Source organism: Amblyomma mixtum, chromosome 10 (genome assembly GCF_055824585.1).
Source record: "Amblyomma mixtum isolate Tamu chromosome 10, ASM5582458v1, whole genome shotgun sequence".
NCBI classification, from domain to species: domain Eukaryota; kingdom Metazoa; phylum Arthropoda; class Arachnida; order Ixodida; family Ixodidae; genus Amblyomma; species Amblyomma mixtum.
Window position 1 is genome coordinate 135,900,107 of NC_143021.1, and position 18,050 is coordinate 135,918,156.

The 18,050-nt window shown below is 49.3% G+C and overlaps 1 non-coding gene and 1 pseudogene across 1 annotated transcript; one reads left to right on the forward strand and one right to left on the reverse strand.

Moving 5' to 3' along the window:
* The window catches only part of LOC149327031 (uncharacterized), a 58,355-nt pseudogene that overhangs the window by 15,062 nt on the left and 25,243 nt on the right, over positions 1 to 18,050 (reverse strand).
* Positions 5,406 to 5,481, forward strand: TRNAG-UCC (transfer RNA glycine (anticodon UCC)). The gene has a single exon. It is a non-coding gene; the product is annotated as a tRNA-Gly (tRNA).

Here is an 18,050-nt window from a genome sequence, read left to right on the forward strand (position 1 = left end):
AGCCCTCGAAGAAAAACACGCGGAATGGGAGCTTCACTGCCTTCGAGGTAATCGATGAGCGGCGCCAACTCCGTGTCCGCCCTCTGAAGCTGCGCCATTTGGGTGGTACTAACATAGCCCAGGAAAGGAAAATCATCGGTGGTTTCTTCGGTATTGATTGGGATAGGCGCGCGCGACAGACAATCCGCATCCTGATGCTTGCGGCCAGACTTGTAAACTACTGTCAAGTCGTATTCTTGCAAGCGTAAGCTCCATCTAGCCAAGCGTCCTGAGGGGTCTTTGAGGCTCGCCAGCCAGCATAAGGAGTGGTGGTCGCTTACCACACGGAAGGGGCGTCCGTAGAGGTACGGTCGGAACTTGCAGATGGCCCATATCACTGCAAGACATTCTTTCTCCGTCGTAGAATAATTGGTCTCGGAGCGCGTAAGTGTCCGACTAGCATAACTGATGACCCGTTCTGCACCGTCTTGCCACTGGATCAGTACTGCACCAAGGCCAACATTGCTGGCGTCAGTGTGGATGTCCGTGGCAGCATGCTCGTCGAAATGGCCGAGTATCGGAGTGCTTTGCAGACGGCTGCGAAGCTCGACAAATGCAGCCTCTTCGTCGGTCCCCCACAGGAAGGGCGTGTCGTCACGGGTCAGTGCGTTCAGTGGTTCCGCGATTTTCGAGAAATCTTGAATAAAGCGCCTATAATAGGAGCACAGGCCTAAAAACCGGCGAACGGCCTTCTTGTCAGTTGGGCGTGGAAAACCTGAGACGGCAGCAGTCTTGTCAGGGTCCGGGCGAACACCTTGTGCGCTGACAACGTGACCAAGAAAGCGATGTTCCTCAAAGCCAAAATGGCATTTCTCGGCTTTGATGATGAGTTGCGCGGATTTGAGCGCTTGTAGCACAATGCGCAACCGCTCCAAGTGTTGGTCAAAGGTGGGCGAAAATATAACGACATCGTCCAGGTACACCAGGCAGGACTGCCATTTCAAGCCGGAGAGGACAGTGTCCATCATGCGTTGGAAAGTAGCCGGTGCTGAGCACAGACCAAATGGGAGCACTTTAAACTCATAGAGGCCGTCAGGCGTCACGAAAGCCGTCTTCTCCCGGTCTCTCTCGTCCACTTCGATTTGCCAGTACCCGCTTTTAAGATCCAATGACGAGAAGTATCTGGCGTTCCGCAATCGGTCGAGCGCGTCATCTATCCTGGGCAGCGGGTAAACGTCCTTTTTGGTCACGCTGTTAAGTTTCCTGTAGTCCACGCAGAAACGCAGAGTATTGTCCTTCTTTTTGACAAGAACCACAGGCGATGCCCACGGACTGGTGGACGGCTGAATGACATCGTCTGCAAGCATCTCGGCAACCTGATTCTGAATGGCTTCTCTCTCCACCGGGGAAACACGATATGGGCGCTGGCAGACGGGTCGCGTAGTCTCGTCAGTGATGATACGATGCTTGGCGAGTGGAGTTCGGCCGACCTTCGAGCACGTAGCGAAACAGTCCGCAAATTCTGCCAAGAGGGCCGACAGAAGATCCCTCTGAACCGACGGCAAGGCAGGATTTATTCTGACTGACTGAAGAACGTGATGTGGGCCAGCATACTCCGGAGAGGGTCCTCTCACGGTGCACAAACCTGGAACCTCAGCAACGTCGTGGAGGAAGGCAATAGCCATGCCTTTGGCCAGGTGCTGATATTCGTTGGCAAAGTTAGTCAGGAGGACGTGGGTGCGGCCGTCACGTAGTTGGACGAGACCTCTTGCAACGGCAAGTCCCCGCTTAAGCAGCAGTGGACTATGGCTGTCCGCTAGGCCCTCGTAGTCATGAAAGAGGTCGTTCTGCACGAGCACCAGAACACTGCACCGCGGCGGCACCGTGACGTCGTTCTCGACAATGCGCAGAGCGTTGCTGCAGGGATCGCGGGAGTCAAAGCGCGCCACGGCCTGTTTGGTCGAGAACGTGACACGTGCCTCCTGAAAGTCAATCACAGCGCCGTTCGACTGCAGGAAGTCGATCCCCAGAATCAAGTCTCTGGAACACTCGGGGAGTACGACAAATTCACCAACGTACGTAAAACCACTAATCCCAACTCTAGCCGTGCACTTGCCCACAGGGGAAATTAGGTGGCCACCAGCGGTGCGAATGTGGGTCCCCGTCCACGGTGTCAGAACCTTCTTAAGTTCTCCAGCGAAGGCACGGCTCATAACAGAGTAATCAGCACCGGTATCGAGCAGCGCGGTAATGTCAGTGCCATCAATTGTCACACGCAAATCGGATGCAGCGTATCTGATACTGTCGCTGCCTATCTCTGTCCGGGTATCGTCGGCTCGAGGGTTCCGCGATGGAGGATCTTGACACGTCCCGACGTCAGCGGCCTTGCCTCCAGAGGTCGCTGGTGTTAGTTTTCCCGACGCGGACTCGGCGAGCGACGGCCAGCAGAGCTACTCTGGCGGCCAGGGCTGGAAGAGCGATAACGGAGAGGCGAAGGGGAACGGGACTCGCGCCTTCCAGAGTAGGCAGGGTTCTGGCGTGCCCAGAGATGCTGTGCAATCTCATGCGGTCGTTCGCCGTTCTGAGGGCAGGGTGCGTCGGGATGGAAACCGCGAAGGCCCACTTGGCGGTACGGACAGGCGCGGTAGAGGTGACCAGGCTCCCCACAGTGGTAGCAGAGAGGACTGCGGTACGGTGTACGCCACAAATCCGACTTGCGAGGGCGTGGCCCAGCTGTAGCAGATGCGGTTGCAGAATACGTGGCGATGTTACTCACGGAGGTCGACGGGGTCACACCGTAGCCAGGCACGCTTGCGTGACATGTGCCGATGTTGCTCACGCCAGGCGTTGGGGCAATGGGACCGTAGCCTGTCGTGCGACGTACAACAGATGCGTACGTGGGTCGGTCATCGAACCGGGATGGCGCTTCGGGGACAGGAGGTGCCTGCGCAGCCTGTCGTACCTCGTCCCTGACAACTTCGGACAGCGCTGCCAGCGGCGCAGGTGCAACCTGAGGCAGATGGATCCGTTGCAGTTCCTCCCGGACAACGGAGCGAATTAGTTCACGCAAGGTGTCTGCACTGCCGCCGAGACACGACGAAAAGCCTTCGGGCACCATGCAGTTGATGTCCCAGTTGTACTGGCGGGCCCGTTGTTGCAGCGTCGTCTCCATCGTGGTCGCCTCGGTTAGAAATTCCGCCACCGTGCGGGGTGGGCTGCGCACGAGGCCCGCGAACAGCTCCTGCTTAACCCCACGCATGAGATGGCGCAGCTTCTTCTCCTCTGTCATGTTGGGGTCGGCGCGCTTGAAAAGACGGGCCATGTCTTCGGTGTACATGCGCACGCTTTCGTTCGTGCGCTGATTTCGGGAGGCAGCGCAGCTTCAGCCTTCTCCCGGCGGTCAGCGTTGGGGAACGTAGCCAGGAGACTCCGGCCAAACGTCTCCCAGGTGGGAAGTGTAGCCTCGTGGTTTTCAAACCACGTCCGAGCAGACTCTTCCAGGGCAAAGTAGACGTTATTCAGCTTGCGCTCGTCGCACCAGCAGTTGTAGCGTGCGACCCGCTCGAACGTCTCCAGCCAGTCCTCAGCGTCTTCGAACACGTCACCGTGAAAAGATGGCGGTGTTCGCGGTGGGTGGCAAAGGATCGGCGCCAGGGGCCTGGTGTCAGCGGCCATGGCAGTTGGACTCGACGGTAGAGGCTGGATCGGCGGCTGGGTCCTGGTGTCAGTGGCCATGTCAGTTGGACTCGGCGGTCGAGGCTGCGTCGTCCTTGTTGGCGGGGGAAGGGGCCCAAATTCAGGCGACTCTCCGCAGAGATGGCGGCTGGGTCGCTGGTGAACCGGTGTGAGGTCCGTAGTGACGCTGTACGGAGTTTGCAGGTCGGGAAGCGTACCCCGCACCTCCACCAAACTGTAGCGTGCAACGCCAAAAAGAACACCCGCGCAGAGACGAAAAACCTGCGGCGGTCACCCAGTGGTTCGAGCGCGCGCGAGAGAGCCAACTAACTTCTTCCTTTTCTAGCGCATGCACTACTTCTGTCTCTTCTTCGAATACATGTATCAATATCATAGTGTGGCTCTTGAAAAAGCACCACTGGTTGTTTCCAGAATAAACAGTTTCTCACAAACACTGCAGGGTCAGCATTTTTTATTGTCCTGTCTCATTTATTGTTTGCTCTTTCGAAATATTTTTACCTAGCGTTGTACAACTTTTTCTGCATTCTTACTTGACGCTCCCACAGCTTGGAACTCTTTTACCTGACTGCATGAAAATCCTGCCTGACCAGCATCTGCTCTTCTAGGAGAGTAGGGAAATCGAGACAAGCTTTCTTGCCTCTGTATTGCCTTCATGTACATTTGCGCACGACAACGAATCTGACTCTTGAGGCAGTACTATTTTCTCTCACTGTGTGAATCAGCACTACGTTCTAAATTTAACACTTAACACGGGAAAACAGGCCATATCGAGGTGGTGTGTGTAAGAATAATTTGACCCGAAAGTTACAGACGGCCACTTGTTATTCGGGCCACGGCGGAGCACTCAGCACTGTGCTAATTAATTAAACCCGACGAATGAACGTCATATTTCGCAGAAGCCTCGCTTGCATCTAAAAAGTATAGTCACAATGCTGCAGAATCGGGAAGAAAACCGCTACTGGTGACCAAAACCCGGTGCGAGCTCATTGACAACGAATTTCGGACGGCTCACATTAACGCGGTATGCATCAAATGAACAGATGCGTGCAGTTCATTTCAGAACACGCCATAATACTCAAGCGATTCTGAACAAAACGAGTTTTCTCATTCAAGTCACGCGATATTCAACTTGCGATGAAAAAAAAAATGTGCGAAAAAAAAAGTTTCACCACCGGGGATTTGAACCCACGCACCCCCACTGCCTGGCGACTCCCCGGAGCAACGCGTTAGACCACACGGCCACAAAACAACGCGGAGTGATACACTTCTCTTTATTTTTTTCTGTGGACTACTTCCGTAGCCTTCACAGCGTTGCACATGATGTATGAAACGGAGTATAAGAAGTTCAGGTTCGTGATCTTGATTTGGCAGTGGAAGAGCGTTTTTCAGACCTCAGAACTGACGTAACATCCCAGCAACGCAGTGAGCATTTCGAAAACTTGCAGATCAATGGAGGGAAAATCGAAGCTTGGGATCTTTAAGAAGAGCCATGCGTGGCACCGCATTCGTCTGACTTCAGCCGGCTGTACGCACGGTATTCTGTGGCTCCGTCTGGACGCCGGCATAGAAGCATTCTCTTCCGCAAGACCTGTTTTAAGCCCACTGCCCGGCGGCTGAGGCTGACCTCCTCCCTTCTCCCCGTATGGCTCCTGCCCAAGAAAATACCGTGTCACCCCCGAACAGAAGTACGCCGGCGACGAACGCCCCCCTCGTCGTTAAAGGCAAAACAAAAGTTCGTCGGTGGTATAGTGGTTAGCACAGCTGCCTTCCAAGCAGTTGACCCGGGTTCGATTCCCGGCCGACTCAGTTTTTTCCTGTTGCGCTTGTGTTTCGGTCTAGCTGCCCAAAAGTTTCTTTTCCTTTTCAATCCTATGCTTTTCCTATGACATGTTTCCAATGATCCATTCATAGATACGATCTAAACGTTTGTAAACTCCGGCATTTTATTTGATCGCTAAAATTGCTGCTAGTACACTCAGCCTTAGTTAATACTCTGTCGCGCCACTGCACATACAAACGCGCCTAACAAAGCGAGGAGCTGAATTTACTGTTTTCTTTCAGGACAACTATGAGTTAGTGTTGCCTTTCTTGAAGTCGGCTCTCTCATAGGTTGCTTTGCGCTGCGATCATGCAGTGTTAGGAAGTGTAGTTCAAACCTCCCGCTGCTCTATCACTTGAAGCATGCTCGTCAGATGGGGCTTCCATGCGCCATTTTTTTTTTTTTTGCTGTTACCACTAAACGGGCCACGCGTTAGAAACTGGGCTCGCATATATATGAAGTGTCCGCGTTTTGTGGCAATCAGACTGACTTTGCGCACGGATTGAAGTTAACTTCTAATCCACAGCTCGAGGAGATGGCAGTTTAACACCCTGGATGTTTCTCTGCGTGTAATGCCCCGGCCAACGTAACGCAACGGTTGCAGGTTGCAGCTATAACTTTTCAAAGTTCCCGCTACTATTTTGACACCACACGTCCTCGAGCAATCAGCGATATTTATCACGAATCGTTGCAGACATTTCTGCGATGTGACTTTTCTTGCTATCGTATTTATACACCGCAGATTCTACATGTTAATACACATCGCAATTGTACACAGCGCACAGTGCAGTTGATTTCATCAATGGCAAAGTGTAAGTCTGAATACTACTTCTGGCAATGTTTTTATATGGCACAAGACTAACAACCAATCAATTCGCTGCATTTCTAGTCTTCTTTCATTGAATGAAATATTTAAAAAATCCGCAAAAATTTGCACCCCATTGCTGCCGCGGTAACTCCATGGCGTAAGGCACCCACATCTGCGAGTACAGCAGAGAGCACAAAGAAAACTACTCATTACACAAAGATGAAAAAGCACTGGGCAGCATCGAAGAATGCTCTCTACTAACACTACAGATAGTGACAACACGCACAAACAACCACTAACAATTTCTGCAGCGGCTCTTATTGGGTCCTTCCTTCTCTTGCATCCTGCGGAAAAGACGATGAGAAACATTTTACCGTTCTCTGCTTACGCAGCCCCACATTCGTGTTATGTATTTTAGAAAGGAGTCAGTGAGCTGCAGGTTTACATTCAAAAAAGGAAGCTGTCTCTTTCAAGCTATTTATCAACTTTTGTGGCCCAAGCATTTTTTAGAGCCCGCAACTTTTCATGCTGGCCTACAGGTAAACAGTTATCACACAGTGATGAGGTTCACACGACTCAGCCTCAAACCTATCAGGAGTATAAGGCTATCAGAATATAAAGAAGGCCTAAATGCCAGCTTGGTCACCATAAGTAAACACCAGAGAACAGCACGCATTATTCATTATCAAAGCATAAAGCTCTAATATGTTTATAAACATCCTAACAAGAAAAATATCATTGTCTATTAACCAGTTCTGAAGTAGCAGGACTTTCAGTCGCCGATAATCAAAATACCCACTCGCTAGTAACGAAGACAAGTTAAAAACGAGAGAGCAACACAATGACATCAGATGGAGAACAGCGAATAGCCAATGAACTCTAACTGTAGCGAATGTTGCAAAGCTCATTGTAATTGCCCCAATGCCACTACTGATCACCGCTTATCAACGGTGAAAACATTGCGAAGAGCATGACCTGCATAACGAGGACTGTTTTATTCATGATAAAAGTGAGCGACGGTTTGCAACTACTGTGGAACTGCTCACGAACACACAAGGGTAAATCAGAGGTACTGTCCTGTGATGCGAGAAGCCATCTTATGTTTAATGGCAAAACACTCCCAAAATTCTGCAAGTGGCACAGTAAGCGGAAAACTCCAACAGCCAAAAGAATACAAAATTTTTTTTACAGCGTCTACATTCCAGAAAGTGATAAATACGCGCGTTCGCCTCATTGCAATAGGTTGCTGCATATCATCAACACGCATGCTGGCGACTATGAAAATAAACTCGGCTGTAAGAGTTTTACGTTTCGTGAAACTGCGAATGTATGGTTGCGCTCTCAAAAACGTATAGTATTTTTAGCAGTTTTCGGTACACGCATCAGTAATGTAGTGTTTTGGACAAAAATACCGGTAAGGAATGCCGTTGGGGTCCATCTTGTAAAAGAGCTAATTTTGCGCATGCGCACTGCATTTCGTTACACCTGCCACACTTCACAGATGCCTCATAACTGCTCAACCAGCTCAACAATTCCCTTTCGTAATCAGGAACTGTTGTACCTGGGAGAAGAAAAGTGCTCACTACGGTCACAAACGAAACACAAAGATGAGAAGTAGAATGGCACGGAAGACTAAGGAGTCCTCGTAAACATGAAAAATAACAATGCGAAAATAATCTGAAGGTCTCCTCTTCAGGTAGGTCCAAGGACGTGATCGGAACTTTGAAATGCTGCGGTTGAATTTCTCCCGATATCGGGCCAGGTGAACTCTGTGGCAAGCCGATGCTGTGGGCCGCACTTGAACGCTCGCCGGAAACGCTGCACCGCTGGAAGAGCGACGTTGCAGATGGCAATCTGGGAGGAGGAAAGGCGAGAGAATAACACAGGGGTTCGTCATAGATATCAAGAACATATCATGAATATGTTATGTGATGCCGCCACTCTGCCAAAATAAGGGATTGTGGATCCGTCAAGCTGTCCAAGGACAGCTTTTTTTCTACAATCCCCCCATCTGTATTTGATGGAAAATAAAGATTTCATTTCATTTCAAAATGTCCACTAAGTACATCTTTCTGAACAACGGTTACCAACCAAAACCAATTTTTAATTTTTACGAAAGGACGCGGGGAAAATCTTGGTCCCGTTTCGGCGAATGCAGAGCGAGCGCTGAAGGCATCCCCGTGCTGTGCGCAGTGCGCTTTAGAGAATGCAAGGTGGTGGAAATTATTCTGCTGCCCTCCGCTACAACGCAACTTTCTCTTCCAATTTCTTACGCTCCTTTTCCTCGCTCCTATTTTTTCAGCGCATTAACACTTAGGCTGACATGAAATTTCCGATCTCTCCGTAAACAAAGCCTGTTATTTTGGGTGGCGTGACCATTATGAAGTCACCAAAATTGTATAACCCAGAGTGAGAGCAGTCGGAGAACAGAACAAATTTTGAAATTACCTGATTGGTCATTTGAGAGATGACGTCATCAGGGTCACCTGACCTCAAAGGAAGCAGATAGCTTCGACAAATTTCAATGTTTGAATGATTTGTCGAGAGATCTCATGACCTTGCGACGTCGGCACAACCTGGCCAGCATGGCACGTCGTAGCCTGCCCACGGCTTTGTGAACTACCGATGCCCTGTATCATATGCAAATGGAATCAATTCAAATACAGTCAGTGTAGTTGCCACCTGCCCACCCTGGCGTTTCCCATGAGCCTTACCGCAGCTCGGGGAAAGAAATGCTGCGCGACACGAGAACTGCGAGTTTAGGTGCTTCAAAGGCCACCTGCCGGGGAAGTGGGGGAGCTATGAAGGCCTGCACCACTGCGCCAGTAGTGTTATAAGGACCGCGGATTCACAGCGATCTATGAATGCGATTGAGATAGTTGCTACATCAGTAACACCACCTGATCGCCGCTACGCGAATCATAGTGCGCCGCAAACTTTCAAAATTTGCAAATGAACGCACCCGCGAAAGTACCAAGAAACCGCCAAATATTTCAGAATATTTTAAAACTGCGCGAACAAAAACAAGGACCGAGCAAGAACACAGTAACACACACAAGCGCAGTGTGTTCTTGCTCGGTCCTTGTTTTTGTTCGCGCAGTTTTAAACGATTCAGACCACCAGAAGATACTTTTGAACTATATTTCGAAGGCCAGCCCAGAAGATAGATTAAGGTGAATCAGCGTGAATTAGTTGCTGCATTATGGTGGAGTCGTTAATCAGATTAATGCAATCCCAGATGGTAACTTATGAAAGGTAAGGGAATGATCTAAGAAAGGTGTGACTCATGCATACCATATAAGGACCAAGAAACCGGTTCCTACAGGTTTTAGGCGGGGGAAATCGAGATAACATTAGACACTCCTTTTAAGCATCAGAGCAGGCAATCTAAATGCTCTCGCATTTGCTTTATAACAATGCGGTTAAGACGCCTCACTTAATTCACGGCGCGCATAGTCTCCATCGAGAGCTTCATAGATGTCATGCGTCAGTTGAAGCACTGCACACGAACTCATAGAGGTCCACAGAGAAGCAGAATACACTCGCCTAGCAACCGACCCCAAATTACCACGAATCGCCCGCCTCGTACACACACAGCTGCTGGTAAAACTCCTCCATCGGAAAAACCATGCCACCGTTCACTCTGCCCGCCGCATAGCCCATGCAAAGCTCTCCACAAACGCTGCAGTTCGGAAGTCGACGTCTTATGGTTAAAGCAGCCGGCACAAATGAATACTCGGCAAAGGCAGTCGCTAGAACTAGTTACTCAACCCATTGCCACTCTTCACGGAACACCCACACCACGTATCGTTCGCTCGGCACGGCTCATAGCCCGTGCAAAAGCTCTCCACAAATACTGCAGGTTCTAAGTGAACGCCGTATTGGTGGACGCAGCCTGCACAAGCGAAGACTCGGCAGTGGCAGTCGCTAGAACTACACACTCCAACCCATCGCCACAATTCACGGAACATCCACTGCACCCATCGCTCGACCCGCCTTAGCCCGTGCAAAAGCGCCCCCCAAATACTACAGTTCGGAAGCCGACGCAGTACAGGTGGATGTAGCCTGCTTAAGCGAAGACGCGGCACTTACAGTCATTAACTGCACACTCCAACCCATCGCCACTTTCCGCCTTCATGCCTCCACCACGGAATCCTCCGGAGAAGCAGCACTAGCGCTTGTGCTTACACTAATGCCTGGTGTGTCCTTACCGATTCAAAATCTCCACTCTTTACATTTTGCACGAGAGCGCGTCCGTGAGATCGCATTCCGCAGCCTTAATCTCGCCCCTTTAATGTATCCGCCCCCATGTGGAGCTGATATGGGTGCCTGCTCACTCTGGGAACCAAGGCAACAAAGCGGCCAATGACCACGCCCGAGGTCTTAACCGGGAGGGGGAGATGAAGACAGTTATGTAACCACAGGGAAAGGTGTTGGGGATCATGACCAGAAGGGTCAAGTCCTTACAACAACCAGGTGGGATGCCTATTCAGGCACCCCATTGGTGGTTTCCGCAGCCCGGGCGCGCTGTGTTAAGGCCCTTTAGGCCTCGAGGGCACAGCGGCTGTGCAGGCGCCTCCCAGTCCTCTCAGATGTGGTTTGGGATGGCGGATAGTGATTGGCTCTGCTGGAAGGCCCACACTATGGGGTAGGTCTCAGACAACTCCCCACAGTGGGAGCACCGCCCGTCGAATTGGGGATCGAAATGCTTCAGAGATGCCAGGCACAGCATCGTGTAAACGAGCAGGCGCAGGAGTTCCCGCTCGTTGGCCTTCCTGAACCCTTTGCACGGGCTGGGAAGATTTTGGTGCGTGCATTGATAATAATCGCATATTAATTTAAAAGTGTAAACTAGATTTAAATCGGAGTCCTGGTCAGCATCGGGTCCCTTGGGCATTCTCCGGAGGGAGAGAGCACGGGTGGCGCCTACTGCCTTTTTTCAGTGCAAGCCTTGGTGACCTGGAGCCCAAACGAGAGATCGGTGCGCGGGATCCGACCCTCGGCAACAATTTTAGCAGATGCGATAAACCAGACGAGTAGCCTACACTTGCTCGACGTTTCAACCAGCCCCTCACTATCCGGTGATTATGTATTTGGAGGAGGAGTCAGAGGCTACCAGGGCGATGGCAACCACTTCTACGTCAATTGCTGACTGGGCCTTGAAAGTAAGGGCATTTACTGTTCTGCCCCCGTTGAATATCGCTGTCGTGTGCCGTCCCCTGGGCTCTGGGACCGAGGCGTCCATGTAGAATACTCCTGGTTTGCTCCCAAAGCGACGGTCTAAGGCTTCCGACCACGCCAGGTGCCTGCCCATGTGGTCCTTTTTGGACATGTTGGTGGGGAGGGGTAGCACGTGGAGGGCGCGTCTCCAGTGTACAGGAAGGCAACACCTCTCCTCTTTGAATTAGGTGGGCTGGATGTAATGTCGGGCTAGATGGCGGCGATCGGACCCTGTCTTTGTGAGACGAGTGTATTGGTTGTTTAGGTGGGATTCCTGAAACTCCGTAAAAGTGTTCACCACCCCCAGTTCCATTAGCTGGCTGGTAGAGGTAGAGACCGCGAGGGCCAGCGCTCGTTTCATGATTTTGTTTTCGCATGCGGATGTAGGAAGTCGAATACAAGATTCGACTGGTCACGAATGTCTTCGTCAGCCGCAAGGTGTCTTTGCATCGAAACCCATCGCGCTTGTTGGAAACCCGGTGGACCATGCGGGAAGCCTGGTCCCTCACCTGCGGGAGCTTGGCGAGTGTTGTGTCGCAGCGTCGTTGGTTGTGCGTGAAGAGTCCGACTACTCTAATTCATTTGGATACGTGAACGAGGCAGCTTTGCAAGGAGAGATGGCGAATTAAAAATCGGGCTCTTCTTGGGAGTGCTAGCATTCCTTCAGCGAGCTGACTGAGGCAGATCGCGCCGAGCGCCAGCGATATCCCCCATCCCATTAATTCCTTGACAATTACCACGAAATATTATGGCACCACCTTCAGACCTTCACCCTTCCCTCCTCCTCTTTGCTCTTCCGCATCCAGGCGGGGGCATACACCTCATCCCTTACCCAGTGCACCTACCTCCACACTACACTTACAAACACTAACCCGCATTTGAAGTTTATTTTACCGCAAAGCAAAAATTGATGCATGAGACGTGGTAGGGAAGGTAGGAAAAAAGCTACACATTAGTAGCTTGGCTAGCCCCACCTCCCAATAACTGACAGCGGACGCTTTGACAAAGGTAGGTAGCACAGATGAAGGCAACAAATATCCCGACTGCGAAGTTAGGTTGCAAACAATAGACATCAAATGCAAACAAATCGATTACATAAGAAATTGGAATTAACAGAGAAGTATTGGCAAGCATTATACAAAAAGTGAATGCAAGTGAAGTTTAAAAAGTGAGCGTAATTTCCTGATTGTGAGGTGGTATTTATTTAAAATCTGTGGAATGCTAAACTGAACCATCTGAAATCCATAATTTGTGCGAGATCTTTGAAAATTTCACAGTTCTGTGTGCCGCATTAAGCGCAAATATATGTTACTTTTCAAATTTCCCAATGTTGTGAGGGTATGTGTGCCTTTACGTATTTCCGATTTAAATGTTGACCGTAGCTTAAAGTCATACAGGTTCTGTAATTTCACGATATTGAGTTTAGTGAATAATGGAGATGAGTGAGCATCACAAGGCTGGTATGAAATCACTTGCAGAGCTTTTTTCAATTATTATTTCTTTATACATTGCCTTCATGCTTCCATTTCCCCAGACAAAATGGCAGTAGCGCAAATGTGATTCAAACAGGGCTACATATATTAGACGGTTTTGGTGGATCGGGAGAAAAAACATACACTTCATTAGCATACCTAAAGCCTTCCACAATTTAGTGCGTAGGTAGTCAGTGTGATGGTCCCAAAGCATAAATTTATTAAATATCATTCCCAGGGATTTAGCATCAGGAGAAGTTTCAATACCAGAGTCATTTATGTGCAGCATCTTATCAAAGGTACGTGGGACAGTTTTTGGACGGAATAAGACAACTTTTATTTTAGAACAATTTATTATAAATGAATTAAAGAGTGACCATGCACTAAGTTTACTCAGAATAATGTTTCAACGCTTTATTATGTCATTAGCGTCTGTTCCTGTTAAAAAGATTCTTGTGTCATCTGCATACATAATATAATTCGCGGAGTTTTTAATGTTTGGAAGATCTTTTATATATATATATAATGAAGAAGAGCAGCCCCAGGGTACTGCCTTGGGGAACGCCACATTTAATATCGCGGACAGTTGATTATTCTCGGTCAACGCAAACGGATTGATACCTTCCTCATAAATAGCTCCTTAACAAATCAGCTGTTATACCTCGAATTTCATAACAAAAGAGTTTTTCTAACATATTAGTGTGATTTATTAGGAAAGGCTTTAGAGAAATCGATAAAAACACCTAGAGTTAGCAGCTTATTCTCAATGATGCGTAGTATTAATTCCTTTTGGTGTAACATAGCTACCTCCGTTGATAAACCAGCTCTGAAGCCATACTCAGCTCAATTAGTAAGGGAATGCCTATCGAGGAAAGTGAGCAGCCTGGAGTGAATGATTTTTTTCCAACGGTTTCCAAAAAGACGGCAAAATAGATATAGGCCTATAGTTATCTAAATTATTTTTGTCACCGCTTTTGAACAAGACTATTACTTTTGCTATCTTCATTTTTCTCTGAATGCCCTGCGGACTCTCCTCCGTGGGCCCTGGAGCCTGCGACCCGTCGGGAAAAGTGGGAGGTCCTACTGCGCTCTGTGGACCCGGCCATGCAGCAGATCGCCACCGGCCGGGTCGCCCACGTTATGAAGCACCATGAACTCATAACGTATAGAACAGTGGGGTCTTGCGGGGACATCCGTGTCCCAAATCCTTTTTGTCAATAAAGTTATCTCGCTCTCTCCATCGAGAAGTCTTAAAATTTCCTTTTCCCACAACCCTTATTTTGGCAAGGTAGTGGTGGTGAAAAACATTTGTTTGATATTATTTGCATGTGTGAGAAAAGAGGGTGCAAGCCTTAAAGGCCAGCCCCTTAGAAAAGGCTAGGAGATGTCCCAGGTCCGACACACCTGTGCTTCCTTGGGCCCCAGCCATGAGAACGCATTGGCTCTATAAGGTAGAGCAGCCGAACAGGGCAGCCTCGCAGCTTTCTCGGGTAGGTGAAGGGAAAGGGGGTTGGCGGGATCAGAGGAGCAAGCCCACATCATATAGTACGCTTGCGAAGAGGCGCACCCGCAGTGCGGGCCTTCTCCGTTAAAAGCCGGACTGAAATAGTATACTAATTTCGGGCACAGTACTGTATTGGCGTATAAACGCGTCAACGCTTCTGAGTTTTGGTTAGCCCTTTTTCGAGGGGTGAAGAAGGCTGTGTCGGGTTTTGTACAAGTTAGCAATTTCTTTGTATGTAAGGACCTGATGGCGTTCTGGTTCCTCAAGCGGCGGGGGCGGAGGCCATGCCAGACGGTTAAACGCGCGGGCTGAGGCATAGAAGGACTCGCTCCCCTCTAGTCCCGCATGTGCTGGGGCCCAGATGACAAGTGTGTCCGGTCAAACCCGGTACTGGCATCCGTGGAGGATTATCTCGCCGCGCTGAGAAATGCACCCTTATTCTGAATTTCTACAAGCTCCCTGCTGGAGTCAGTGATGATATAACCCTTTAGTCTGGTTCTGCAGTGGCCAGCGCTATGGCGACTTCTGCCTGTGTGATGTTTGAGGCGCGGAAAGTGATTCCCTGGATGTATGTGTTTTGGTGGATGACCGCGGCCGTGTACCGACCCCGTGGTGTAGGCCCGTACCATCTGTGTGGAAGCTTCCGTAACGAGAGCCATAGCGTTCGTTGAGGGCCGCAACACGTGCGGTCCGACGTCCCTGGTGAGGCTCCTTTGTCATGTTTTGTGGCAGTGGTCGAACTTTGAGCGCGTAGCGCCGGTCCGCTCAACTTCGGTTCGCTCCTCTGTTTGAGTATTGTAATCAATGAGCAGGCGATCTAGAAGGCATTTGCCTGCGGACGTTTTTAAGCCTTTGATTACACGTCGTCATGACCCAATTGTAGTGACCACAAAGAGCGAGGTAATTGCTGCGGCTTCTTTTGTGCCACTTTACGCAGCAATCGCTCTTAAATACTCTGTTCTTCTGTAGTGCTGGATGTTGTCACACGGACACCCAAGCGTCCGCTTGGGTTTCGCGCTGATAGAAGCTGTCTGATTAATGGCCAGTGATAAAAAGCCTAGAAGGACAAACTGAACAAACAGACGATGAAGCCGGTAGGTTCTTATAGGCCCGCTTTCCTTACGTCTTTGCTGCCTTCTCCATGAAATGTAGTAATGAGAAGCCCCGTTCCTACATTTTCGAAAAGATTTGCATCGTCTGTGCCTCAAGCGCTATCCACTACCACACTCATGGAAGCATAAACTTCTCCATATGTAACACGCAGAAATCGGAACGCATGTCCTTCGGATTTGCAGGTTCTGAAAGTTTGCGTTTATACAACTTCTGTGCTTGAGTCACGTTCCTAGTTTTCAGTGTCGAACATGGCGTCGCCAGGGGAAACCTTTTCTGACAGTTATATAAAAAGGTCAGGGAGATAATAAAGGCCCTATAAAATGTGGACCTAAAGGTATATTTTTGTTGTGTATAGGCGAGTATATATCGACATGGAGAACACGCAGCTTTGCCTCTGTCAAAACATCCAACACGGCATTCTATAAACCCGTAAGTCTTGTGGCATACAAAGTGTTCTGCACACAGTAAATACAGCGGGTGCTGCTGATAGCCCTCAGCGACTATAAAAAACGCTATTCTCCTGGGACGCGAAGAAGTAGGGAATGTCCCAGAACCAGAACGACAACCCAAGCCGTTCACCGTCGGTCTATAAAAAAGCGTCTGTTAGACGGTCCACCGAAAGACGCTAAGATGTTCACTGGCGTCAAGTGAAAGTGGGCGCACAGTTTTTTAATGGGATAGCTTTTAGGTTGCAGTCTGACCAAAAATTTCCCTGCTGTCTGACATCCCCGATTGTTCGGTACAAGTAACAGGACCTTGTGACGTCACACAGCCTGCCCAACGTGCAGGTGGCAACCTGAGAATGAGAACATCGGAACCAACTGAAATGCACTGTGTATCGGTGGGTGGGTATCACATGTGGACTAAAGTAATTAATGCCAACAGTATCGCAGCCGCAATACGCCGCAATAAGCATCGGTCCTAACGATGCTCATTTCATTAATAGGCGCCAACCACGCGAGCAAACTACTGTTTGGAAGGAGTAAACTAGAATAAATGAGAACAGTCAAACATTAGGATTTAGAGAATGGTTCAGAATCCTACGAAGCCCTAGCAAATGGCTAGCGTAAGTCGTGTAGAATCGTTTTATTTTGTTAGAATGCCCGGGATCATTTATATATATATCCGTGGAAGAGCATACGTAAATTTGGAAAAAAAATTTAGTGCGGCAACCTACGTACAGTGTAAATAACATTTTGAGATTTAGAATATAGCGACAAATGATGGTGTCAGGCTGACAGACGCAACACAGCTGGAATAACAGAAATTCCTCTGGAACCTCCGCATAATACTCGGTGTCGCCCTATTGACTTTGGGGGCCAAGAGGAGCTGTTTTTTATGGCGGCTAAGTTGAGCGGTAGGCATAAAATACTAGACATGAAGAAAACCACATTTTCAAGCTTAGCATGTATAGTTACCGAATGACGATGAACAATAGGACAACGGAAAAGTGTATGGAGGGGACATCAGCTGATTGCATGTAATAAAAAATTATGAATATCGTAGATCAAAACTGCAGGTAAAATATGAATTGGGTGGAGAGCATATTGAGGACAAATGGCTGTCACGCGGAAGAGTTGAAGATCACATCTACACCTACATCTACATCACACCTACAGCATCACATGTACAGCACGACAATGACGATGCGGGTTGGCGTTGCTTATCCCCTACAAATTTCGCTTTAATGTTTAACGAACACTAGGGTCCGCAATGTGACCTCAGCGAAGACGTGAATACTAGGCACAAACCTTCTTCCGAAGCTCGGGGCCTGCCGCTCCATAGTGAGAGGAGCACAACAGGTAGAAGAACAGCTGGTCGAGCGGGAAACCCCAGAAGAACTTCTTCCCGTCCTTCGAGAGGCCAGCGTCGCCGCCAGCGCCGGCGTTGGTCTGAAGGTCGGGCACGTTGCTAGCGGTGAGCGCCGCGTAGCTAGCCAGGTACCCCTCGTGGAACTTCTGGGGACTGGCGTCCGGCAACAGGCCGCTAGCGTTCAACGCTGTCTTTAAGCGCAGTGTGTCCACGTACAGACGCAACGCACCTGAATCGATGGTTTTAGGCGGGTATGGCTGGACACGCAGCGGGAAAAAAATTTCGAGCAACACTAGTTACATTGGCAACAAATCAAGGGGATTCATTCATTCATTCATTCATTCATTCTTATTTTCTCCCAAACATATGGGATCGCAATGGATCACATGCGGCGTAACCTACTTCAATGTTTATGAAGACATTTTGTGAGAACTGGGAGGCGCGAAACGACATTAACTCCAATCTTCAGGGTCATCTGTAGTAACCCATGAAGGAAACGTCACGGGAGATTGCACTATGAATGAATCACGTAACTGAGGACATATTAGACTTCTAATGAATGAACTTAGCCGAGCCGATTAAACGACCATGCTCCTTGTTTAAAACCTGTTGGTTTATGAGATTTAA